General features: G+C 38.9%; 1 long non-coding RNA gene across 1 annotated transcript in view; it reads right to left on the reverse strand.

Moving 5' to 3' along the window:
• Nucleotides 1–11,592: 11,592 nt before the first annotated feature.
• The window catches only part of LOC117071487, a 71,182-nt gene continuing 55,728 nt past the window's right edge, over nucleotides 11,593–27,046 (reverse strand). Inside the window, exons 3-4 of the long non-coding RNA XR_004432320.1 lie at nucleotides 16,452–16,553; nucleotides 11,593–12,070 (exon numbers count right to left, since the gene is read on the reverse strand). This is a non-coding gene — a long non-coding RNA (uncharacterized LOC117071487). The remainder of the gene's footprint in view (nucleotides 12,071–16,451; nucleotides 16,554–27,046) is intronic.

Here is a 27,046-nt window from a genome sequence, read left to right on the forward strand (position 1 = left end):
GTCTCCTAAAGCAGTGTCCACATTAGTACCTGAGTCATATTTCCAAAACACTTGCCACCTCTCCAGCCCACTCTGCTACCACACTACAATCTCTTAATGTCTGTGCTGATCTTGCCTACACTATTTACATTAATGTTGCTTAGTATGCACCTCAGATATTCCTCATTATACAGCTCTACACATCCCCAGGGACATCATGCTTTATTCTCTTCCTGCCACTTTATGCTTCAACAAGTACCAAATACTTAAGATCCCTGGAACATGCACCACTGTGTCTGTTCAAATTCATGTATCTTCAGAAGATTCTCTTCCTTAGAGAGATTAAAGATCACTGTATTCAGGTCTTTTCCTAATATTCAGTCTCACTCTTATTATGATTTATTTTTCTTTGTAGCACTTGTATATTATACATTTACTTTTATATGTATTACAGGTCTGTAGCCCCTACTGGAAAAAAAAATACTTGGCAGACTCCTTGTCATACTCATCCTTGTATCACTAGTCCCTAAAAGGGTGCCTATTCATCTAAAAATGAGTTTGGGTGTACCAAGCTCCGGTCAATCTAATATGTCTTAAGTTGTTCAACAAAAAACAAAGGACAAATGATTGTACAAATCAAGGGATATCTCGTGCCTTTATGCTTTTCTATAGCCTAGTCTCTCCGAAACAAAAGTCTTTCGCACCTTGCTTTCCCTGAGAACTCTGATTCATGCATCAACATCTATCTCAATGACCAATTCCACCGTAACACCGAGGCAGGAGAAAAATAGGGAAAATGAGGCTGGAGAAGAGCAAAGGGAATTAAAAGTTGGATAAAGAGCAGAATAAGTAAAAGCAGAGAACAGAAGCAAGGTGAAGGGATGGGTGAACGGGAAGCGAGATAAAAAGCAGAGGTTCAGCAGCCAAAAAAAAAGTGAGATAAAAAGGTGAGCAAGGATCCCATGACCAGCAAGATTGGGACCAAACCAGTAAGAGGCAGCGCTTCAGAGATGGGCGTGCACATTAGAGAGAAAAAGTGTCCTTAACATAACCTTGTATGATAATCAGCCACTGAAGGTTCATGCCTATGGGCTGCATATCATGCATGTACTTAAAATTATGGGACAGAGGTGATGCACAAGCAGCACAGGGGCCAAAGTAACTAAGCAACACACCTATCAATCTAAAGGGCAGACACTGGCTAGAGATTAGGCAGCCTTGGGAAGAGAAGAAAAAAACACACAAAAAGACCCAAACTACACCAAACTGATGCTGATCTCATCTCACAGAGGTCAATTCGCTCTCCTGCTCCTAGTTGTAATACTGCGCTTCATACACTTTCGTTGCTTTGCTTTGCAATGTATGTGTCTCATCCAATTCTTTGTTCGGGACACCAAGAACCTGGAACTGAGTGGCACCATCTGGTAGCAACACCACCCTTGATTTTCACTCTAAGGTAAAACTTTCTACTTCTGCTGTTTTTGTGACTTGGACTTAAATGATCACAACATGTGCGAATATTTAAAAAGTTGTCCCATATGTAGCCCGTAAGACCCTGGGGGCAGAGCAGAGATGGGACTTTGACCGGGCCAGCATAGACTTGGACATAGGCATTTGTGACCCTTAGTAGAGGTTGCTGGATTGAACTCTGTGCTCCTAGAGGTCCTTAGAATGCCTTGCAGATGCCTGATATGACAGAGGGAGAGGCCTGTGCAGGATCTCTTCAATCACAAATTCAAAGCCTCCAGGTCTCAGGACAGAATCGGTTGCCCAAATCTTTCATCAGCCTTGACCTGGGGAATCTGCTGCTTTGATGCAAAAGAATCACAGAGGGCAGATGTTAATGGTGGCCTATGTTTGCATTTAGTGAAGAAAATTCAGGGACCTTGTATGCAAAATTAGCCCAAGCACCTAGCTCATGGCAGCCAGGCAACTCTGTCTACTAGCCTCCTGTACCCTTCCTTTCAAGGTTTTGAAAAAGTCAAAGGAAGCCTGGAGATTCCAAAATAATTTTCAGTGCAAAGCAATTTGCATGCCAGAAATGTCTTTCATCTCTTCCAGTTAGGCCCTTCTTCTCCTTATTATTTTTTTTACACTGTGCATAGATAGAAAGTGGACTAAATAACTGGGGAAGATGAGTTTGGGTGTACAAATTCCTGCTGACCTAATGAATAAATGTTATCAATAGAGGTCAGCGAAAAGGAGAGGCAGAAGGGATATGGGGAAAAGAAACTGATAGAAGACGAACTTTTCACATTCAAGGTTAATTCTGACCAGAGATACCAAAAAAAAAGAGAGAGAGAGATTTTTTCACCATCGCCCCCCACCACAACTCTAGGGACATAGCTTGCATCAAATGTTTCCAAGATTGTTTTAAATCTTTTCTGTGGCTTCCATAGGAACCCATAATCCCATGTCTCTCTCTCTCTCTCTTCCCCCCTTTCTCTCTCTCTCTCTCTCCCTCTCTCTCTGTCTCACACACACACACACACTCACACACACACACACACACCTATCCCCCATTCTTGTCCCAAGTTAATCTCTTTATCCTTGCCATCCCTAAAATTGTTGTATATGTTCTTATGGCAGAGACTAAAGATGTGGTCACATTGGATATATTCTTACAAAGAATAAACCACTAGGACATAATCCCCAAAATGCCACTTTTCAGCCTGAGCTGAGATCCCTGGATGGTGCAAGCTGCCACCATCCAGTATCTAGGTAGGAAAAGTATATCTGACAGGATGTGTCTGAGGATATTTTGCCAAAAGCAGTGAATATTGGGCCAAAAGCAGTGATTATTGGGAGAATAGAGGGCTCCGATGAAAGACGAGTTCTCACTCAAACACAAAGGGTGAAATAAAGGCATTTCATGGAGACAGAATGGGGGAAAAGTCCCATTTTTCTCTGGCTTTCTGTTCCCTGTGAGAATCACAGTGAGCACAAAACCATGAAAACAATAGGCCCAGCTGCAAGGGCAATAAGGCAATTTATTAGGGAGATGACATTTTTAATGAGAAACACTTGCTGGAGTAGAACAAAAGGGCTTGTTTGGTCAGAAAGATGTTCTTGAATCTCTTCTGAAGTGCATGAAAAAGTAATTTCATTTACGCGTCATACCCTGAGCGGTGGAATTTCCTCAGGCTCCAGATGTTGTCCGGCGCAGATGCTGAACAAATGGAACAAATGTCCTAAGAGGTTTTTATTTTTTTAAAGCAACTCAAGGGAATTTTATGAGCTTTGTGGCCAAGAAAATCATTAGCAAATAATGAGCTTAAGAAAGAAAGGCTGAGGTTAGCAATATGTTGCTGGACATACAAAACTATTCATAATCATCTGCAATCGAAGAGAGGGATCAGTTTTCAACTTAGAAAAACAGAAATCAGTGGGTATAGCTGCTGTGTTTTGGGCTTCCTCGCTGGCCTTCTGAAAGTGATTTGGTAAATATTGTTTTGGCTGTATTCCAAAAATAATTAAAAGTAATGTATTTATAGTTTGAGATTTGAAAATCCAAAACACAAAGATTATTACCTTATAGTAGTAATTCAAATGCTTCCAGAGAAAGGGCAACACCACTCTTTTGGCTTGAATTCTCCTTTGAGGGTCCTGAGTTCTTCCCCAGCTAACACACAAGGTGAGCCAGAGTGTCCCGAGGCAACTTTAATAGGAAAGTCTAATCAGGGCCCCCCTCTGGGCTGACTGCAGGGGCTATTATGCTCCCTGGGGGAACCACCAGGATCTCTATATGGCCTTTGTTCAGCCAGCTTCTTTCTCTGCAGCTCTGACAGGGGCCTGTATGACTGGTTTTGGAGGATTATGGTGTCATGCAGGGTGTTTTAGGTCAGGATCTAAGAATCAAGTATGTTTGAAAATTCAGGAGAAGGCCGGGCACGGTGGCTCATGCCTGTAATTCCAGCACTTTGGGAGGCCAAGGTGGGCAGATCACCTGAGGTCGGGAGTTTGAGACCAGCCTGACCAACATGGAGAAACCCTATCTCTACTAAAAATACAAAATTAGCTGGGCGTGGTGGTGCTTGCCTGTAATCCCAGCTACCCAGGAAGCTAAGGCAGGAAAATCACTTGAATGCAGGAGGCGGAGTTTGCAGTGAGCTGAGATCACGCCATTGCACTCCAGCCTGGGCAAAAAGAGTGAAATTCGGTTTCTAAAAAGAAGAAGAAGAAGAGGAAGAGGAAGAGGAAGAAAAGGAAAAGAAAAAAGAAAATTCAGGACAAAAGAAGTCTCTGATTCAAGTGTCAAGATCTGTGCATAGGACTCAAGTCATGAGTGCAACTTCAGTCGGGAGGGCTCGTGTTAGGAGAATAAATAAAGACACAGGTGCACAGACTGGTGCAGCCATGGGAGAGAAGGCAGAAGGAACCAAAAGATAGTCACTTCTATCCTTGAGCTAAAAGGGCCAGATGTTCTTTAAATGTCTCACCAAGTACAGGACTCCAAGCTCCTTGACATCACCTGCATCACCATCAGTGTCATCAGCATCACAATAAATATGTTCTTATCAGCACTGACCATGCATTAGTCATTATCAATAGCTTTGTATAACCCTTATCCTCACAAATCTGCAAAACAAATACTAATGTCCATCTCCACATTTTAGGGATGAGACACTGAAGCCCAGAAAGGTTAAGTAAATTGTTCCAGGTCACATAGCCAGTTAGTGGTAGAGAGGGTGCCCATGGCACCATCACCAACGCTCCTGGTCCTCAGTACTTGATAATGTGCTCATGCATCAATTCCTGGACCACGCTTGTAGCATTTGGGCTTAGCAAGGGAGAGATCTGCGAACTAGGAGGGGTGGTCATACACACCAGTGTTTAGAGATCTGGCCAAGGTATTGCACCATAGAACAGCTCTGTCCACCTCTGGGAAGTGGTTTTTAAATAAACCTCTTCAAAGCAATAAATTATCTTCCATCTCTTAAGCAGATGGATGATAAACAAAGTCAGTTGAGTAATGTCCATACATGTGTTAACCTAGCAGTTGAAACATGTGTGGAGATCTTTAATCTGTCAATGAGACTGAGTGGGAATGCTAAGCTAAGGCTTACATCAGGACAACTTTCACTGCAATCAGGACAACTTTCCTGCATCAGGACAACTTTCACTGTTGTCTGTTTGCTGGCATAGTCTACTTGGCATTGACTCAATAATAATGCAGAAGATGACATCTTGATCAAGACCAATTAACACATTCCTTGCAGCTGTTTATTGCTATCTTCATTGAAGACAGCATCTGAGGAAGCAGCTGGCAGCCATTGCCTTTTCCAAGCAAAAAGCAGCTCTTTCAGAACAGAAATCAGGTTGGCCTTAAGCCAACAAGGGTGATAGTGCTTTCAAGAACAGAGGATAATCAAGGTTTTTTTTTTTTTTTTTTAATTCTTTAACCCTAGTATGACTGAATTCTGATCAGAGTGTTTGAATAGAAGAAATTGGCCAAAAAATAAAATGTCATTGGTCTCCACGTACCCAGGGCTAATGAATGGGCACATGGAATGACTTTTGTAGAACCAAAACGCAGAGAGAGCATTTAGAATTGGAAGAATGGATTGCAACACTGATGGCTACTAGCTATTGAAGACCTTCAATGGATAAAATGCTGTGCCATCCACGCTGTGCGTTTTCCCTTTCATTCTTTCTAACAGTCCTACCAAGTAGTGACTATTGGTTTTCTTTTGAACATATTAGGAAATTGAGGCTCAGAACAGACAATTTGTTCAAGATTACACAGCTGGCCAGAAATGCAGTTGGAGTCACAGTGAGTCTCCCTGAAGCAAAAGCTGGGATTAGCAACCACTTTTTTTATTTTTAATTTTATAATTTTTTTTTTTTTTTGAGACAGAGTCTCCCCATGTCGCCCAAGCTGATCTTGAACTATTGGGCTCAAGCGATCCTCCCACCTCAGCCTCCCAAAGTGCTGGGACTACAGGCATAAGCCACCACATCTGGCCTTGTGACCACTTTAAACAAAGTTAAGACCCTTTATGTTTTTCCATAATTAACCAAAATGACCAGTAACTTCCTAAGGAGAGGAGGCTAAGTAAATTAGTATTGGGATGAAGAGAAGAGAGGTTTTGAGAAGATGTTGTTAAGTTTGTGATGAAGTAACACAAAAGCACTCAAAATAGCTCACATAAATAACAGGGAGAAACTGGTGCTGGTTTATAGTGCTGAGGGACAGGAAGCAACTCTGTTTTACAAAAGGGGCTGCACTTATATGTAGAAGCCAGCAGCAGCTTTCTTCATCCTTCTTCTCTTTTTACCTGGTTTCATCCATGCTTGCCCCGTCTTTACTCCCTTTCCAGACCACTTTTTCCTCCTGACTGACCAACCTCTCCACAGTGCACTAGTTCTCAGTTCAAACAACCAGTCCAGACTAATGAAAATGACAGCTTCACGATTAGAATCTTCCAAAAGGAACTTTTATTGGCTCCCTTTGAGTTAGAAGCCTATTAAATCCTGCTGCTCCTCCCCAGCTTCATCTGGCACCTGTGCTTACCAATCTGGTGGCCAAGGTCCTGCCTTCTGAGATGGAATGCACTAGAGAACAGCCATTTGTTTGCCTGTATGGAGACTTTCCTATGATTTCAAGCTAGTCTATTGGCTTATTTGAGCTGACATTCGTAGTGGTTGAGGGGTTTAGATTCAGAGGCAGACTGAATATAATTTACAGCTTTTACCAGCTCAACCATTTACCAACTCGAACCGTACAGATCACTTATCTACACTGAGTCACAGCTTGCTTCTCTAAAAAGGATCCAATCATCATAATGACCTTATAGTATTGTTGAGAAGCTCAGTGAAACCTTTCAGGTGTGGTGGCTCATGCCTGTCATGCCAACTCCTTGGGTGGCTGAGGGAGGGAAGATCACTTGAGGCCAGCATCCTGGGTAACATAGGGAGACTCTATCTCAAGAAAGATGAAAGAAAAGAAAAACAAGAAAAGAGGAAGCAGGGAAAGAAGGAAGGAAGGGAGGGAAGGAGGGAGGGTGGAAGGGAGGAAGGAAGGAAGGAAGGAAGGAAGAAAGGAAGGAAGGAAGGAAGGAAGGGAGATGGAGGGAGGGGGAAAAGAAGGAAGGAAAAGAAAGAAAAGAAAAGAAAAGAAAAGAAAAATTCAGTCTTAACACAGTGTTCACCAAGTGCTGGCAATCATTATCTTAAATGTTAGCAGAGTAAACTACTGTGAAGGTGAATAAGGCAGGAGATATTATCTCTTTTTAATAGATAAAGACACTGAGGTTCAGGGAGTTTCAGTGATTGCCTATTTTTTGCATAATTTGTAAGTGAACTACAATTAGATCCCAGAGGACTTCCCATATACTGTGTCTTTTCATGCAAGAAACTGCAGCTGAGAAAAATGGCCTCTATAGAGACAACGGCAAATAGTGACTGGGGATGGGAGTAGGGTAGGATGAGTCTCCAGTGAACTGCCCCTGACTCTGACCATTCAAAGATTCTTCCCAAGGAGAAGACTTCTACATACCTTCTCTTCTGCCATCCTCCCACTTTGGATGTTACTATAGGCCCTAGGCCACAGGCTGCATGTGACAAATCTGAAAGAGTATATTTTTCACAAGCAAGTCAATCAATTTTTGTGCTTCATCTTTTTCAAATAAAGGTCTTCTGAAGTGGCTCAATAGAATTGACTAAACATAAGAAAATTAGGGAATCATGATTTTTAAATATTCAAACATTCTTCCAAGGGATTTTTGAAAATTTAATGAAAACAATCAATTCCAAATGAAGTATTCCTTTGGTGGGGGAGTCATCCTGTCTCCTCTCCATGACTCTCCCATCCGTTCAATAACTTTTTTGTGTGTGACCCACATACTGTGAAGGAGGGCAATGGGAAGTGGTAGGTGGAAGGAAAACAGGAAAATGTGTTGAGGTTATCAGTCAAGTAGATACTCTTTTCTCCCCACCCTCCAGAGTTTATCACCAATCCAACAGGTTAGCAAACTGTATTTTCTTTTTATGTAAAAGGCTATATAGTTTACCAGCCCTGGAAGTTAGAAGGATAAAGCTCTATGGTATCATAGCTAAATATGTGGCTATTAAGCATGCAGAGTTCTAAACACTAGATAGTGGTAAAATAAAAGAAGCTGGGGTATTTGAGAGTCTGGAGTGACAAAATAATTCAAATGTGAATGTTCCAAGGGTCGTGCAAAGCCAGGCTCATTGCATTTAGTGCCAATAGGTCCCAGTTTGTGGGTGGGAGAGAGCAGCAGGCAGCCCCTGGGCAATGATCTCCTAGTCAGGCAGTGCCAATAGATAAAGACACTACAAAGTGTCTTGTAAAGTAATTCCAATAAGAGGTGGCCAGGACTAACTAAGGGGATTTGATGGTACTGGAGCCATAAGGGAGGGAGTCCATAGAATAATGAGAGATATTGAGAGAGGGAAGAACATTAGGAACAAAGAGTAATGCATGCATAAAGAAGGATGATAAACCACAAGGCTTAATACACTTAGAAAAGTATATACTTTTATACCCCGAAAAGTCAGTGTTCTACTGTACTGAGTCTTATCCTGGTACAGTGATCTTGAAGCTGTTGGCAGATGTTCTCGTTCTCCTGGGAACACGGTGGGATAAAGCTTGTTTGCTTCTTTGAAGCTAGGTACAGCCATGTGATTTGACTTGGCTAATAAAATGACTAAAGTGATGTGCATCACGCATGAACTAAACTTTTAAGAGCCACATTTTCTTCCTACTGCTGTGGAAATAGTGGAAGTGCATGTTATAATGAAGTGCACATGGTGGAGGGACCAGGGCGAGTGAGCCAAACTCCTCTGACAATCTTCATCAGATGTCATGATAGTTAATTTCATGTGTCAGCTTGACTGGGCTAAGGCATGCCCATATAGCTGGTAAAACATTATTACTGGGTGCCTCTGTGAGTGTGTTTCCAGGAGAGACTGGAATTTGAATCAATAGGATGAGTAAAGAAGATTGCCTTCTGCAGTGTGAGCACCATCCAATCCATTCATGGCCAGAATAGAACAAAATGGTAAAGAAAGGGTGGATTTGCACTCTCCCCTTGGGGCATCTATCTTCTCCTGCCCTTGGACATCAGAGCTTCTTTGGACATCAGGACTTAAACCATTCTCCCTATTGTCCCTGTTCTCAGATCTTTGCCCACAGAATGAGAATTATACCATTGATTTCCCTAGTTCTTGGACCCCTGGAATAGGACTTATTTATACTACTAACTTTTCTGGCTGTGTTAGGCCACTCTTGCATTGCTATAAAGAAATACCTGAAGCTCAGTAGTTTATAAAGAAAAGATGTTTAATTGGCTTGTAGTTCTATAGGCTGCACAGGAAGCATAGCTTCGGCATCAGCTTCTGGGGAGGCCTCAGGAAGCTTACAATCATGGTAGAAGGTGAAGTGGGTGCAAGCATTTCACAAGGTGAAGCAGGAGCTAGCAAGAGAGAGAGGAAGGTGCCACATACTCTTAAATAATCAGATCTCATTAGAATTCACTCACTGTCGTGAAGATAGCACCAAGAGGATGGTGCTAAATCATTCACGAGAAATCTACCCCCACGACCCAAACAAACACCTCCCACTAAGCCCCACCGCCAACATTGGGGATTACAATTCAACATGAGATTTGAGTGGGGACAGGTAGCCAAACTATTTCACTGACTCTCTAGCTTGCAGATGGCATATTTTAAGACTTCTCAGCCTCCATAACCACATGAGCCTATTCTCATAATAAATCTTTTATATCTATCTATGTATGTATGCATCTATGAATCTATGTATCTATGTACGTATGCACGTATTTATCTAATCGATCATCTATCTATCCTATTTTTTTCTGTTTCTCTGGAGAACCCTGACTAAAATAAATACTTAGAATAATTTAGAATTAAATTTTGTTGTATAATTCACTGAGATTTGCGGGTGGTATGCTTTTTCAGCATAACTTCGTCCATTCCGACTGATGCTCTTGCAACTGCTAATGTGTTTGGGGTATCTAAAAAACTCACATTTTCAAAGCAATACCTGATTAGTGGCAAACTCCAAGGACTCAGCAGCAGATTGATAAAGGAGGCAAAGAGATGTTCTATCTTGACAATTACATCTTTATTCCCGGATGAAAGACCCTCTTACTCACCTTATTTACCACCTCTTGCCTTTATCTCTAGACAAATTGGACTGGGACTTTAGGCTGGCTTTCTTCCATAAAGCTCTTTCAAGATGGTCTCCTCTGGGAAGAGTCTCCACAATGAAAGCTGGAAAAGGTTTCCTTAACTCCAGACAGATGAGCTCAGAGGACCACAAGAGGGCAGGTGTTCCCTAAGTCAGATCTGATGGCTGCCTGGTTCAGGCATTGGACTTGAAATTTAAATACTAGTTCAAGGCCAACCCTTATTTGCAGTAAAGACAACATAGATGAGCACTGGGTTTGGAATAAGCAAATAACAGTTCTAATGCAGAGATGAGTCTTTGGTAAGACTGGATGGGTTCAGGGATTTGAAACAGTTTGCTGGGGATCCTTAGAGGCGCCAAGGAAATAACTGAGAAGGCAAGGGGAAGCCCAAACAGAGAGAGTGTGGGTCTGCATCTCAGCTTCCCAGTGCTTCTCGGCTTTATTGTCATCTATTGTGCTTCTCAGGAAGATATTGGTTAAGAGAGGTTTATTTAGCTCTAATCATTTATGACTTAATTCTTTTACCCTTACCTGAGAAAAGCTTGTATCTGACCCTGAGCCACCATTTTTTCACCCATTTTTTTTTGGGAGGAGACAGAAACATGGCTTTTTAAAATCAGAACCTATCTGGGTTTGAATCTCAATTTTACTTTGGGTAAATGACTTTGGTTAAGACCCGCCAAATCTCAACATGCTAGAAAATCTAATCACCCCATAACTAAAACTCTGCCAAAATATCTATTGCTTGTAATTGTGGAAAGAGATTTCCAAAGGGGTTCTATATATGTTAAAAATTAATATCCCATTACATATATTTATGTAAATGTATATAAAATGGGATATTAATTTATAATATATACAGAACTCTTTTGGAAATCTCTTATATACAAAACATATAATATATAATGGGATATAATATGTTTTATGATGTATAATATATAGGAATATATATGGGATAATGGGATATAATATATTATAATGGGATACATTATATATTATAAAACATAATATATAATGGGATAATAATATATATAATGAGATATTAGAGATAGATGTTTAAGTAAGGGAAACAACTGAGACTTTGAAATGGGCTCAGAACAAAAAGTGAGTGACTATCCTGTCTAGCTCATTCATCTCTTGTTCATAGAAATGCAAATCAATTGCGACTGGTGGAATGCAACCAATTATTGCCTCGTATATAGATCATCAATTTATAAATTCATTTCAGATTCCTAATTTCCTACATATGCCTCTGCTTTTTATACCAATTATAATATTTACCCATTCCCTTATTAATTAATAAGCTAATAAAGGCCTTTGATACCTGTTCATTTTATATCTATATAAAATTCACAGTTATACCATGTCTTAAAAATTATCTTAATAGTTTCAAAGACATCTTACTCTTCTAGCTATGACCAGAAAAATGAGGAAATGAAGAGAGAAAGTACATTATATTTTTATAAGGTTTTTGACTCTAAAGAGACATCCCAAATTGCCATTTTCATGTCTCCGACTCTAACGAGAATGGAGCATATAAACCTTGGGAAAATCTCAAGTTATAGCTTCTGGTTTATAATGAAGATGCCTAAGTCTCAGGAAAGAAAGAGATTACAATGGTCAAAATCTGGGGAGAAAATCATGAATTTAAAAATGGTTTTCCTCTGTGTGTCTTTAAAACATAAATATAGAAGATTTATTTTGTAAATCAAGTGTTTGTTCCTTCTGACCGCCCAGGCTCTGGATCATTTTCCTATAGGATTCCACAGGCCATCATTTTATGGATGTATTCGTGGACACATCTGGATGTGCAGAGCAGGATGGTCCAGTACGGCCTCCTTAAACAGGGCAGACAGCCAGCCTTGCCGTAGATCTTTCCATTATCCATGGTGTCCCTCTTGCTCAGTGATGTGCAGCTGAAGGAATTGTTTGGGAGAAATGAGACCCAGGGGAGAGCAAAGGAAACTCAACATTGTAAATTTCATGGCCTTTCCAACCAGAGGAAAATAAACAGAGTTACAATGAGAACACAAAAAATCTGTCTGGAAAATCCAGTATATGCCCAGAAATCTAGTTTTCTTCCAAAAGATTGATAGATGAAGATTTAATCATTCCCCAATATAGTAACTGACACATTAAAATAGAATTTCATAGAATTAAATTCGTTTCTTAAGTCTCATAGGAGAAAGAAATTTAAAAACCATCACCTACCTATAAATGGAAAATGAAAACTGCATATGGAATAAAGAGCAAATAAGTGGGGTAAAATATTTTTTAGAGAAGTAAATTGTAAGCAAAAAAACCCCAAACTTTTTACTTAAAAATTTTTTTCACTGTTAGACCAGAGAAATGACAGTTGTATTCTAAGTAGTGGCATTAGTAACAGGAGTTCTATATCATTATTTCTTTTAGTTTTGTGTTTCTCCTGTTAAGTCTAGGATCTTAAACTATCTCTAAAACAATTAGGTCACTAACAGCCTATGAAAACATATGTAGTATTCCTGGGGACATTCTTTCCAGAAGGCTGAAATTTCTTACATAGAAAGAATCTTTCATAACCATTGGTTAAGGTAAAAATACAAAACTAAAATAAAACTCCCGTATTTGAAGAAAAACCATGAGATTTTCTATTTATTCAATAATCAAGATGAATTTGTTGTTGAGGCTTTAAAATATGCAGGGCACACAAGCACTGAAAGGAGTACCCAGTTGATACCGATGACATTGCTATTCAATGTAGGAGAGTGACCTGGGAGTCTAGAGACGTTTCTGGAGGGCAAATTAACAATACTTACAACAACCCTTAAAGATGTACATAGTTTTTTACTTGGCAATTTTCACTTAATGAAATTTATCCCAGGGAGAAAAAGCATAGATGAGCCTAAGGATTTAGCAGTGGGATGGTTTAACACAGTTTAGATTAGCATTGAAACTAATAAAGAAGAACAGCCCTACAGGATTAGTGTGCACATTATCATACATCTGTCTGATGAACGTGAAACATCCATCAGAAGTAATGTTGTGGAAAAATTTTAATGATATGAAAAGCAGGGCCGGGCGCGGTGGCTCAAGCCTGTAATCCCAGCACTTTGGGAGGCCGAGACGGGCGGATCACGAGGTCAGGAGATCGAGACCATCCTGGCTAACACCGTGAAACCCCGTCTCTACTAAAAATACAAAAACTAGCCGGGCGAGGTGGCGGGCACCTGTAGTCCCAGCTACTCGGGAGGCTGAGGCAGGAGAATGGCGTAAACCCGGGAGGCGGATCTTGCAGTGAGCTGAGATCCGGCCACTGCACTCCAGTCTGGGCGACAGAGCGAGACTCTGCCTCAAAAAAAAAAAAAAAAGAAAAGCAAAAGAAAAAGTCACAGGTTCACGATGTATTTCAAATGGAGTAAAGCAGATGTAGTGTGACTGTGTGTGTGTGTGCATGCACAATGTATGTGGACACACACACATTTATGTTTATTTATTTACATTTACTTCTACATAAATAATGCTTGTATAAACATACCAAAATATTTACTATATTGAATTCTGGGAGACATAAATGCAGATTTTCCAAATTGTTTTATTTTGATTATTTCATTTTGAAAAATTTGTAAAATAAGTATTAATTGTAGCAATAAAAAATAGCTTATTTCCATATTATAATTTATTTTTAAGGTAGAGGGACTGGAAGGAATCTTTATAAATACCTACAGCTGTGCCAAGTATTTGTATTCATAATTGAATTTAAACTTTATCCAAAGCATATAAATAAGGTGTTCTTATTTTAATATATGGTCTAATAGTGACTAAGAGGCACTCAACGGCTTGCTTAAGGCCACTACAAGTAAGTGTTAGAGCTGACATTTGATCCCTGGTCTGTCTCCAAAAGCCTTTACTCTCTATTTAAACCTTAATCCTTTAAATGTCTTGGATCAATCAAACTAACAGCGAAATTATAAGCAAGCAAACCCAAATCTGTAAATATATTGATTTAAAAATTAGGTGTGATTAAAGTATGGTATGGATATTAAAATATACCTAATAAACATGTTTAAAGGATCAAGGAAAATGAAAATATTTAGAAACTCAATACCTTTCCCTGAACCCCTACGAAACCCCTGTACATTCCTGGCGTATACACCCACCAAGTGACGACAACTGCATTATATCATTCTTTTTTTTTTTGAGACGGAGTCTCCCTCTGTCGCCCAGGCTGGAGTGCAGTGGCCGGATCTCAGCTCACTGCAAGCTCCTCCTTCCAGGTTCACACCATTCTCCTGCCTCAGCCTCCCGAGTAGCTGGGACTACAGGCACCTGCCACCACACCCAGCTAATTTTTTGTATTATTTTAGTAGAGACGGGGTTTCACCGTGAAAGCCAGGATGTTCTCAATCTCCTGATGTCGTGATCCGCTCGCCTTGGCCTCCCAAGGTGCTGGGATTGCAGGCATGAGCATTATACCTTTCTTATCAAGAATGCCTTTATATTAATGTCTGCAGTGTGCTACCATTTGTAAAAATTGCTTTAACTATTGGTCCTTTAATACTTACTGCACTCCGCAGTTGACACTGGCTAAAGAAAAACGCAAATGAAAAATGCTTTACTGGTGACATTTCCAATCCTTGATTATCATTCTTGAGCGGACCAGTAGTGATGCCTGAGGCTCACTCATTCCCCTATCAATTTCTCTCCCACTAGCTCTATTTAAATATACTAGACCTTCTTCCCTTTTCTCAAACCCCAACACCTCTCCCTGCTTTTCACTCTTAACTAATGACTCTGCCTCCTATTTCCCTGAGGGTGGAGAAAACCTTGAGGAAAACTTCTCTACTTGTCTCTCTACCACACTTGCCGACTTGTGCTCTCAGCACTGACTCAGCTTTTCCTCCTGTTACCGTGGATGGAAATTTTGATGCTCCTAACTAAAGCCGAATTATCACAGAAATAAGGATACTTCTTTTACATTTCTCTTCTCTACTATTAGCTAAGACCCTTACACTTATTTCCTCTATTAAAAAATATCAGAACAAAAAACACCCGGCCCCACTTCTCCCTTCCCCACTTCTCCCTTCAGCAACTGTGCCATTCTCCTGCTCCCCCTCTACAACAAAACTTAAAAATTTGTCTCTACTTGCTGTTTCTAATTTCCTCAGCTCATTTTCTCCAGAACTCATTCCAATCAGCACTTTCCCTCAATACTCTACTGAAGATGCTCTTGTCAAGGTCACAGCTATATGGGCTGGTTCAATCCTAGTCCTCATCTTACCTAGCAATCAGCCCACCATTCTCCACACCTCGAAGGTCTTTCTTCCACCCACCACTCTCTCCTGGATTTTCTTCTGTCTCACACTGGCTTCCTGTCAGTCACCTTCTCTTTCTCTATTTGTCTTGCTAACCTTTGATCTGTAGAATATCCTGAGATGATATTTTTGGCTTCATTTTCTTCTACCTACAGTAATTCCCTGGGTGAGCTCATCCATGTCACGGCTTCAAATTTTGTCTATATTCTTATTACCTCCAAGTTTATAATCCTTAAAGAGGTCCTCTCCCTAATTTGAACTCTCTACTGTACATATTTACTAAGTTGTCTAGCAGGCACTAGAAGTTTAGCATGTCCAGGGATGGAACTCTATCACTTGATCCCCCGTCCTGCTCCTCCCGAAATCTTTCCTAGGTCATGAATGCCAGCTCCAGTCTCCTAGCTGAGACACCCCTCCTTCCCTCCTTCTTGCACTTCCCTCATGCAAATACTGTTTGGTCAACCTACAAAACATTTCTCCACAAATCAGCCACGTCACATCCCGTCCCATCCATAGCAACTACCCTGATTCAGGTCATCAGCATCACTTAACTGGAATCATTTCACTAATCTGTAACAGGTCTTATGGATTCTGCCCTTTCTACAGTTCATCTTCATCTTAAATTCAAGAGTAACTGATAAAATACTTCTGCTCAAAATTCTTTCTATTAGTTCCCAATGTTATCCTCTCCCTATGTACCTAATTTCATCTCTGTCCCTAGCTCACTCCACCCTGGCCACCCAGGCTTTCTTCCTATTCCTAGAAGGTGTCAGGCTTACGCTGATCTCTGGAGCTTGCCTTTGGGATCAGGAATACTCTATTTCTGGAATATCTCCTCCCATATTCTATGGGGCTTGCTCCCTCACCTCCACCAGGTCTTTGCTCAAGTACCACTCCCTTATTTTAAAGTGAAATACTTTCCCATTCTGGCATGCCCTTTCCTCATTATTATGCTTCATTTTTTTCTTTAGTAGTTGTACAATCTAACACCCTATAGTTTACTTACTTTTTATCATCTGTCTCCATTTGCTAGAATGAATGTCAGGGAGAATAGGAACTTCTCTGTTTTGTTCATTACCTTAGCTCCCTTAGCTGGATTGAACATTACCTGGCAAAGTATACACTCAATAAATATTTGTTAAATGAATAAACAGGTACATGGAAAATAAAAATGTGTGCATCTATACATGCAATTGATTAAAATTGTATAAAGATACTCTAAAAGGCAACAGAGATTAGAATAGGACACTAGGATTAGAGTGAAAGGTGTATAAACAAGATTTATTACTACATATGCATATATATTTTTTAAGAGGCAGGGTCTTGCTTTGTCACCCAGGCTGGAGTGCAGTGGACGTGCAGCCCACATCACAGCCCAATGAAACCTGGAACTCCTGGGAGCAAGAGGTTCTCCTGCCTCAGCCTCCCAGGTAGCTGGGACTATGGGGATGCACCACCATGTGCCACTAATTGCATATTTTTTACTGTTTGGTGCTTGAGTCGTGTAAATATATTACCAATTTTAAAAAGCTATCAAAGTAAAAAAAAGGTCTACTTGTCAGTCTTCTGATGCAGCAAGATTGCCAGAGTTTTGCTAGATTGGATACATGCCTCATCATGTTTACATTTCTTTATCCAAATCCTTATTGTTTCTACTTCACCTTCATCATATTTTTTCTGAAACCTTTAACCACTCCTTGTTGCATTTCCTCTGCTACTCTGATTGCACACTCTCAGTACCCAAATCACAAATTACTTCTGCAAGGACATCATTAGGGCCTTTGTCGGTTAACAGACAGTTGAGATTACTTTTCTATTTCCACTTATGAAGATTGCTACTGCAGCTGAACCAAAAGCCCATCAAAACCATTCCAGTGGATTTAGCTGGGACATTTATTTCCCCAAAACACCAGATGGTTTAGAAAATTCAAATAATTCAGCAAAGATCCTATTTGGATGCCTAACAGGCAAAAAGGAAACCAACATTTATTCGGTCCTTACTATGTACCTGGAGATGACCCAGGAACTTTTCTATGAGTCACTTCATATCACCAAGATGTCACTGCTTTTAGCCCCAGGAATGACCCTATCTAAACAATTCCTACAGATTCTTCAGAACTTAGTTTCACTGCCACCTCCTTTGAGAGGTCTTCCCTGATGCCTCCATTTGATTTAGTTTTTCTTTCTATGACAGCAACCGATATTTAATTATTAATTGCATTCTTCATGTGATTTTTCTGTTGCATTTTTTCACTCTGTGTGTCTTGGAGGTAAGGATTCCCTTGTGTTACTTCATGCTTTCTCTCCAGTGTCTGTCATGGTGACTGGCCCATAACAGATGGTCTGTGAAACCTTTTTGAATCAATAAGTAAATTAATTGATAAATTATTTACTATTTTCCATCTTCTGATTCTTCAGTAAAAGACAGAATTACCCAGAACTGCCTTGAAGTGGGTAATTTTGCCTTGCAAAACATCGTATTTCTTTAAAAATTGAAACAAATACTAAAGAAATACTAAAACAAATGCTAAAGTAAATAAAAAACATTTCCCTATCTGCAAGGTGCCTGGCATGGATATCAAAATGAATTCATAGCAGAACATGGTGCTTAAAGATAAAGAATCTCAGTGTAAAATAAAACATTTTCTTAACTAAGTTTTCAGTTTCATGATTAAAATACCTTTCATATCTGAGAGAGGAGAGGAGATAAGCCAAAATGTAAATGTCAAGATAAAATTGCTTATGAAAATGTAGTAGAGTTTAGTTTACAACATCCTATGGAGAATAAAAGTGTCTCTCCGACCAGTACCCAGCAATGGAATTAAGTTATGGCCATTATCTCATGGAAAAGCGTAAAATGTGTCTGACAAGTAGGATCTCTCAATGAGATGGAGCAGAGGAATTCAAAAACATCAGAAGGAACCTCATCAAAATGAGAGTGTATTCAAAAAACAACAAAAAGGCCAGGCTCAGTGGCTCATGCCTGTAATCCCAGCACTTTGGGAGGCTGGAGTGGGTGGATGGTTTGAAGCCGGGAGTTCAAGACCAGCCTGGGCATCATGGCAAAATCAAATCTCTACAAAAAATACAAAAATTAGCCAGGCGTGGTGGCACATGCCTATAGTCCCCACTACTTCAGAGGCTGAGGTGGGAGGGTCACTTGAGCCTGTGAGGTCAAGGCTGCAGTGAGCTGTGATCATGCCACTACACTTCAGCTCAGTCAACAGAGCGAGACCCCAAAACCAACAAAAAATATGTGACACACAGGAATATTTCAGCCCCTGTCTCTCTCTCTTTGTGTGTGTGTGTCTTTCTCTCTCTCAAACACACACACACACGCACACTCATACACTCATGCCATTTTCTTGTGGCTGCCACGTAATACACAATGCTCTTGGTATTCTAGCTGACCCCAGGTGACGATTAACAGGAGATGAAAGAGAAAGAAGAAGAGGAGGAAATGGAAAAGTGGAATGAAGAGGACACACACACACACACAACATGCATGTGCACACATACATAGTCTCATTTGTTTTTCCAACAATATTCCTAGGTTGAAAGAAAGGATGGGGATTGCTATGATCATTGCAAGGAAATAAAAATTGAAGTAGGGAAAAGCTAAAACAATGCACACAAGATCATCACCTTGGACCAGGAAACTTCTGAAGCCTGGGCTATAGATTTCATCAGGATGAGAATGTTCAATGTTTTCACAGAAAAGGATTCCCACTATTTTCCACATGCAGCTGCACTTACTGTTTTAAGTGAAATAATTGTATATGTGCAAAGGTCCCATATAGCTTTTCTAAAATTTGACAATAATACTAAAAACTTACTTGAAAATCCAATAACAGTGCTTTGGTTTTTACCCAAAGGAGTGGAAAACTTATGTCTCTACCAAAATCTGCATGTTTACAGTAGCTTGACTCATAATCGCCATAACTTGGAAGCAACCAATATATTCTTCAATAGGTGAATGGATAGATGAACTATGATACACCCAGGCAGTGGAATATTATTCAGTACTAAAAAAGAAATAAGCTGTTGAGCCATAAGAAGACATGGAAGACACTGAAATCCATATTAAAAGTAAAAGAAGCCCATCTGAAAAGGTTAGATACTGTATGATTCCAACTACATGATCTTCTAATAAAGGAAAATCTGTGGCAACAGTAAAAAGATCAGTGGCTGCCAGAGGTCGGGGGAAGTTAGAGATGAATGGGGAGGCACAAAGGATTTTTAAGGGCAGTGAAATTATTCTTTATGATACTATAATGGTTAATGTATATTATTATACATTTGTTCAAAGCCATAAAATGCACAATACCAAAAGTGAACCTTAATTAAAAACCACAGACTTTAGGTGATAATATATATTAATGTAGGTTCATCAGTTATAACAAATCTACCACTTTAGTGGAGATTGTTGATCATTGGGGAGGCTCTGTGTGTGTGGAGATAGGGACTATATGGGATATCTCTGTACTTTCCTCTCAATTTTACTGGGACCTTAAAACTGATCCAAAAAACGTTGCCTTTTTAAAAGTGAAATTAAAAAAAAAAAAAAAAAAACATAAAGCTAAGATTTTTCCAAACTATCAAAATAAAAAATAGATTTTTGAAGTATCATGCTTGAGAAACATGTGAATTTTCTTTCTGTTATTTCAAAAGGTGATTGTGACAGGACTAGGAGCAAACTGCCTCATGCTGGGACTTAGCAATGGCAACAAGGCTAAGACTGTTGCAGAGCTGTAGGACTATGAAAGAACGGGCCGGGGTTGCCAGGGTCGGGGCCTGTAGTTGTATCTGTCACCTCACCAGCAGAGCTCTGGTCTCTTCTGGGTGTCCCTTCCTGCAGGGACCCTGGAGGTCAGATGCCAGATCTATGACAACTGAAGAACCATGAGAGGAGAGAGAGTTGCTTGTAGAGGCCACATAATCTTCAGGCCACAGATGGAATTGTGGTCTTTTCAGCTGACACGCATACAATTCCTACTATAACAAATCCCCTTTCAGTGAAAAGTAATAAATCTCCTTTTGTTTCAGGAATAGTCCTTTGGGATTTCTGCTTTTGCTTTCAGAAAACTCATATAAGAAAAATTGAATCCACATGGTTTGGTGAGAAAAAGATAGGCTAAATAATTAGTTGGGATTTGATCATCTAGCAAGCAGGCTAAAGACAGGACAGCAGGCTTGTATTTCAGACTAGAAACGCTTTTGTTCAGTGGGGATACAGAAGACCTAGACACGTCCATTCTTCCCTTTCCCAGGTTTTGCCAGCTTCATTCTCAGTTGGCAAATATCACATTCCAAGTGTTTACTACGTGAGATTTAATATAAATGTGACCTCCATAAATAGAGAGCAAAAAACTGTTGAAATAAACTTCTAATAATAAGCTGATAAGGAAAAATATATGCATACATAATTATATATATGAACATGTACTTTTTAACCAGAAACTACTTCTCTGTGTGTCCCATAAATGATATACTAGATACAGATTCTTTTTTTTCACTTTAATTTGACCTGTCTTTAGTCTCTCATTAATATTCTATTCTATTCTCTGTCTTCCAGGAGTACAGCATAATGGTTACGTGCATGACATTTGCCCTGTGACCTCCTAGTTCACAAGAGGCTTCAGCCTCTACTGCTGGCTGATCTTTGGACAGTTAGCCTTACTACATCTAGGTTTTCTGGTCTATAAAATAGACATTAAAGTAATACTACTATGTTTCCTCTGAGGCCCACAGATAATCCCTATTCTATAATTATCAGGGTACCTGCTGTGCAGTAAATGCTCAAGAAATGTTGTTATTATTTTTACCTCCCCATGAATCCATTCCCAAGCTGTAAAACAGGGATAATATTCCTACTTATATCACAGGGTTCTGTATGATTACATGAGTCAATACATGTATAGGTATCTAAAACATTTTTGGACTCAAAATGTACATTCCATAGGAATTCACTATTGTTCTTCTCCCATTTCACCTTGTTCTTGGCCAAGCAATTTATTAGTTTTTAACACACCCTGTTTCTCTCAAATAATTTAAAAAGGAAAATATTTATCATAGTGAAAGGGCTGCTCAGGTTTCTTTTCCCAGATCTCTCCAAGGCAGTGAATATCAAACCTAAAAGCTAGCAGCTAACGACACGAATTAACAGCTCTTGCTCTGGACATAGTTGAGAGAACATTCCTCACACCTAGGTCTCACTTCTACTCTCAAATGCTTACATGGGGCACCACTCACTTCAGAAAAGTAGGTTATATTAGAATTAAAGTGACTTTTACTGGCTTAAAGACAAAATTCAGCAAATACAATTAGATGAATTCAGAAATTAAGAACATAAAGAGAATTTTATAGTGCCTCAAGAACTACAATTGACTTTTCAAAAATCTTTGCAACTTAACTGGGTTTGCCTTACTAAGTCTTAAATTCCGTGACCAGTTGGTTTTAGATTTGCAAAACTAAAACAGGCAAATTGGTTATTGTTTCTACTGGAAGGCAAATATGCAGGATTGACTAGATGTGACAGATGAATTCTATTAAACTTACAAGACTAAGTGAAACTGTATAGTTCCAAGGGAAAATCTCAATAATTTGAATAATAAATGCTATTTTCATCAGCTATGGATGTAAAGGAATTTAGAATGTAAATTATTTTAAAGGAGCATCATCTCAGGAGCTGTGGACTGGTGCAATTGTATTTATTAAATAGATAAAGAAAAGTTATATGTGGTAGGTGTGAGTTATTAATGTCAATGAATGAGTCATTATTTTTATTGTGCAAATTATTTTTTGTGAGTAGAAAGCATATACTAGAATATTTGCATAAAACACACAGCATATGCAAAATGTAATATATATAAAATATATACAAGTAAAATACTTTTAAGAACTATCTTGGATATATTGTTATGGTTACCTAATATAAGACTATTTTTCCTTCCCATTATAGTCAATCCATAAACCTATGTGTGGGAGACTGAAAAAGTAACTCCTGGCAGAAGAAAGATTTTCGTGGTCTTTGTTGGCTTGGCCTGGAGAAGGGTTTTCTAACTTGACATGGGAAGGTTTTCATGAACATGACAACAGAAATATGAGTCCATTACTGAGTGAGATTCCCATCTATAAGAACAAGAGATAATGAGGAAGGGACAAGTCACACAGGAAGCTGAGTTAATTGATTATATTCATACAGAACACGGTAAGAACTAAATTTGTTTTGAAAAATTTGAATTTTAGGCCGGGCGCGGTGGCTCAAGCCTGTAATCCCAGCACTTTGGGAGGCCGAGACGGGCGGATCACGAGGTCAGGAGATCGAGACCATCCTGGCTAACACGGTGAAACCCCGTCTCTACTAAAAATACAAAAAAAAACTAGCCGGGCGAGGTGGCGGGCGCCTGTAGTCCCAGCTACTCGGGAGGCTGAGGCAGGAGAATGGCGTAAACCTGGGAGACGGAGCTTGCAGTGAGCTGAGATCCGGCCACTGCACTCCAGTCCGGGCGACAGAGCGAGACTCCGCCTCAAAAAAAAAAAGAAAAATTTGAATTTTAACGATAGTCAAGATACTGAATTTTCAGGTATCAACTTTCTGTTGTGAGTTTTAAAATTTCTCTTTGTTATGTACAAATATCTTTTTACCCTAACGCTATTTTTTTCTCCATTTCTGAACAGAACACTGGATTCTTCATAGGCCCATGAGATCACTACTCTTCTGGTAAAATGCAGGAAAGGAAAAGTCCCGTTTGCAGACTAATGAACTTTATGCTAATGAACATTTGAACTAATGAGCGTTTCCCTTGTCACTATTAAATCTTATCAGTACCACCATCTCTAAATGATTACTGATCTCATTTTCGATCCAGAACTCTTTCCATCAAATACGTTAAAGTTAGTGCTTTTCCTGCTTCTCTCCATTCTCTCATCAGGCTCTGGATTCAATAATCACATTTGAAAACATCTGAAATGCTTTAACTTAGTTCTTTCTTTATTCTGCCCCGCAGATTTGATTTTCCACATTTTCAACATTTACCTTATACTCTGGACATGTAGTCTCCTCTTCACCCTGAAAACATACAAGCTTACTTCTGATTTGACACATGTTTTCAGCATTAATCCACTTTGCTCTTCTCTTTTCGGCATATATATTACATATATTTTTTTTTTTCTTTTTTTTTTTTGAGACAAAGTTTCACACTTGCCCAGGCTGGAGTGCAACGGCGCAATCTGAGCTCACTGCAACCTCTGCCTCCCAAGTTCAAGCGATTCTCCTGTCTCAGCCTCCCAAGTAGCTGGGATTACAGGAGCCTGCCACCATGCCCAGCGTTTTTTTCTTTGTTTGTTTGTTTGTTTGTTTTTTACTAGAGGCGGGGTTTCACCATGTTGGCCAGGCTTGTCTCAAACTCCTGACCTGACCTCAGGCAATCCACCTGTCTTGGTCTCCCAAAGTGCTGGGATTACAGGCGTGAGCCACTGCACCCATTCTATGTATATAAATTCTATAATAATTTGAGGCAAATATCAAGCCTTCCTCCTTCCATAATATCTTTCCTCTCTACTAGAATAAACCATAATTTCCTCCTTCTCTGAATTTCTGCACTTTTATACAGATATCATCAACAGAGAGTTAATCGTCTTAACTGGAAGTGTTTGAGCATAATCTCTGACCAATTGTTGACTGAACAATGCCAGAGCACTAAGATTCAGGCTGGAAAATAATAAATAAAGGAACAAATAAGTGAATAATTTCTAAAAATAAGCAGAGCGGGGACATTCGTGGTCACACCAGGTAGGGGAGACAGAATTCACAGATTTAATTCATGCATGTTACAAAAGAAAACAATCCTCAGAGAGAAAAGGAGTCAAAATCCAGAACTGACACAACATATTATCTAGAATGTCTCGAATTCAAACAAAAATTATAAGGTGTGCAAAAAGACAAAACAGTGTGATCATATTTAGAGGGGCAAAACCTGTCACTAAAGGTTGTCTCTCAGTGTCACCGGTATTAGATTTGTCAGACAGTGACTTTAAAACAGATAGGTTCAATGTGTTCAATGAATTTAAGGAAAATACGCTTAAAGAATTAAAAGAAAGTATGTTAATAATTATGTAATGGCTCGGCTGTCTCAATAAGGAAACAGAAGTTATAAAAACGAACCATGGCCGGGCGCGGTGGCTCAAGCCTGTAATCCCAGCACTTTGGGAGGCCGAGATGGGTGGATCACGAGGTCAGGAGATCGAGACCATCCTGCCTAACACGGTGAAACCCCATCTCTACTAAAAATACAAAAACGAGCCGGGCGAGGTGGCGGGCGCCTGTAGTCCCAGCTACTCAGGAGGCTGAGGCAGGAGAATGGCATAAACCCAGGAGGCGGAGCTTGCAGTGAGCTGAGATCTGGCCACTGCACTCCAGTCCGGGCGACAGAGCGAGACTCCGCCTCAAAAAAAAAAAAAAAAAAAAAAAAAAAAAAAAAAAAAAAAAAAAAAAAAAAACGAACCATTTGGAAATACAGGTTGTATAGAGCAACAGAAGGATACAATGTAAGGTTATCTAAAGCAATAATTGTGGCACTGCATTGTTGGGTTTATAACATGAATATGTACGTGTAATACTGCATGTGAAATCAATAGCACAAAGAAGAGTGAAGGTAAAAGATGACGTGGATACGAGTTTCCATATTTTACCAGACTTTAGATAAAAATTATAACTATTTTAAAAAGCTAAGTAGAGAGGCTCTATAAGAAATTTGGTACGACAGAAGAATCACCACACTAGAAAAAAGATCAATAGAAAATTCCAAATCTAAAGAACACAGAGAAAAACAAATGAAGAAAAATAAAGGGAGTCCTAAATACCTGTGGAACAGCTTTGAGCATAACAATGTAGGTGTAATGTTATTTCTAACAGCAAAGGAGAAAAAAAGGAGAAGAAAAATGTTTCAAGAAGTGATGGCTGAAAACTGTCCAAATTTGACGAAAATCATTAATCTACAAGAAACACCAATAATCCCCCAAAAAATTAACGCAAAAAGATTCACACCTAGATACAACACAGTTAAATTGTTAAAAGCCAAAGACAGAGAAAATCTTAGGGGAATAAGAACAGATATAATAGCTAACTTTGTCAATCAGGGATTCTAAACAAACAGACAAACAAAATTTTTTTTGTTTTTTTTTTTGTCTTAATGAAGGTGAAATAAAAACCATAAAAACCTCTCCAGACAAAAACTAAGATAATTCATCATTTGGACACGTACCTTACCAAATTTTTTTTAATTACTAAAGGAATTTTGTAATATGTAGGTAAATATATAAGACTTAATGCAACGTATTTTTTCTTTTTTCTTAACTTCTTTAAAAGACATAAGGTTGTATAAAGTATGTTTATAATACTGTCTTGTTAAATATGTAATATATCTATATCTGTCTGTCTATATACATGTGATGATGATTACACAAGAGCAAGTACAGGAAAAAGTAGGTATAGTAGAGCAGAGTTTTAATAGTTGATCAGAAATTTGTTAGTATTATTTTGAAAGATACTGTGATAAGGTCAGATGCACACTATAGTCTTTAAAGTATCTACTAAGAAAATCAAGACAAGTATGAAAATGGCACACTGATTATATTTATTTAACACAAAGGATGGCAGTAAATCAGAAACAGAGGAACAAGAAAGACATGGGATAAATAGAAAACAAGTAGCAAAATAGCTGATATAAATCCAACCATGTCAATAATTATACTAAATGTGAAAGTACCAGACTTTGCACTGAAATAGCATAGAATGTCAGAATAAAGTTTTAAAAATTCAACAATGTACTGTCTAAAAAAGTAATATGCTTGATTTTAAAATATAGGTTGGAAGGAAAATAATGAAAAAATATATATCATGTAAACAGTGACCACAGAAGTGCTTGAGTGGTTACACTATTATCAAATTTAAAAAAAAAACAAGAAATATTACTATAGACAAAGAGGGTTATTTTATAATGATAAAAAACTCATTATATTGAAATGATTTAAAAATTGCAAATATTTACATACGTACCTCAGAGCTCCAAAATACACAAAGAAAAAAATTACAGACTTGAGAAAAGAATTAGAATTAGACAACTTAGCAATAACAGTTAAATATTTAAACAAGCTAATCTCAGAGATTAATAGAAGAGCTAGATAGAAAATCAGCAAGTGTACAGAAAACTCAATTCTAGCAATCAATTTTATCTAACCAACATATACAAAATATTCTACCAAATGACTATAGAACACTTATTAAAGTGCACATGAAATATTATTCAGGATAGAAAAAAAGTCAGAAGATGTCTCAATAAATTTAAAAACACTGTTATCACATGAAGTGTCTTATCTTATCACAATTAAATATCTATTTTAGAACCAGAATAACAACAAAGGAAAATGCCAAATATTTGGAAAGCAAGCAAACTTCTAAATAGCCCATAGGTTAAAGGAGAAATCACAAAAGAAATATAAAGATATATGAAATGGCACAAAGTAAAAGTTCAGTATATTAAAATTTATGGAATTCAGGTAAGCAGTGCTTGAAGGGAAATGTTCACCTTTAAGCACCTA

Source organism: Trachypithecus francoisi, unplaced genomic scaffold (assembly GCF_009764315.1).
Source record: "Trachypithecus francoisi isolate TF-2019V2 unplaced genomic scaffold, Tfra_2.0 Lachesis_group3, whole genome shotgun sequence".
In the NCBI taxonomy this organism is placed as follows: Eukaryota; Metazoa; Chordata; class Mammalia; order Primates; family Cercopithecidae; genus Trachypithecus; species Trachypithecus francoisi.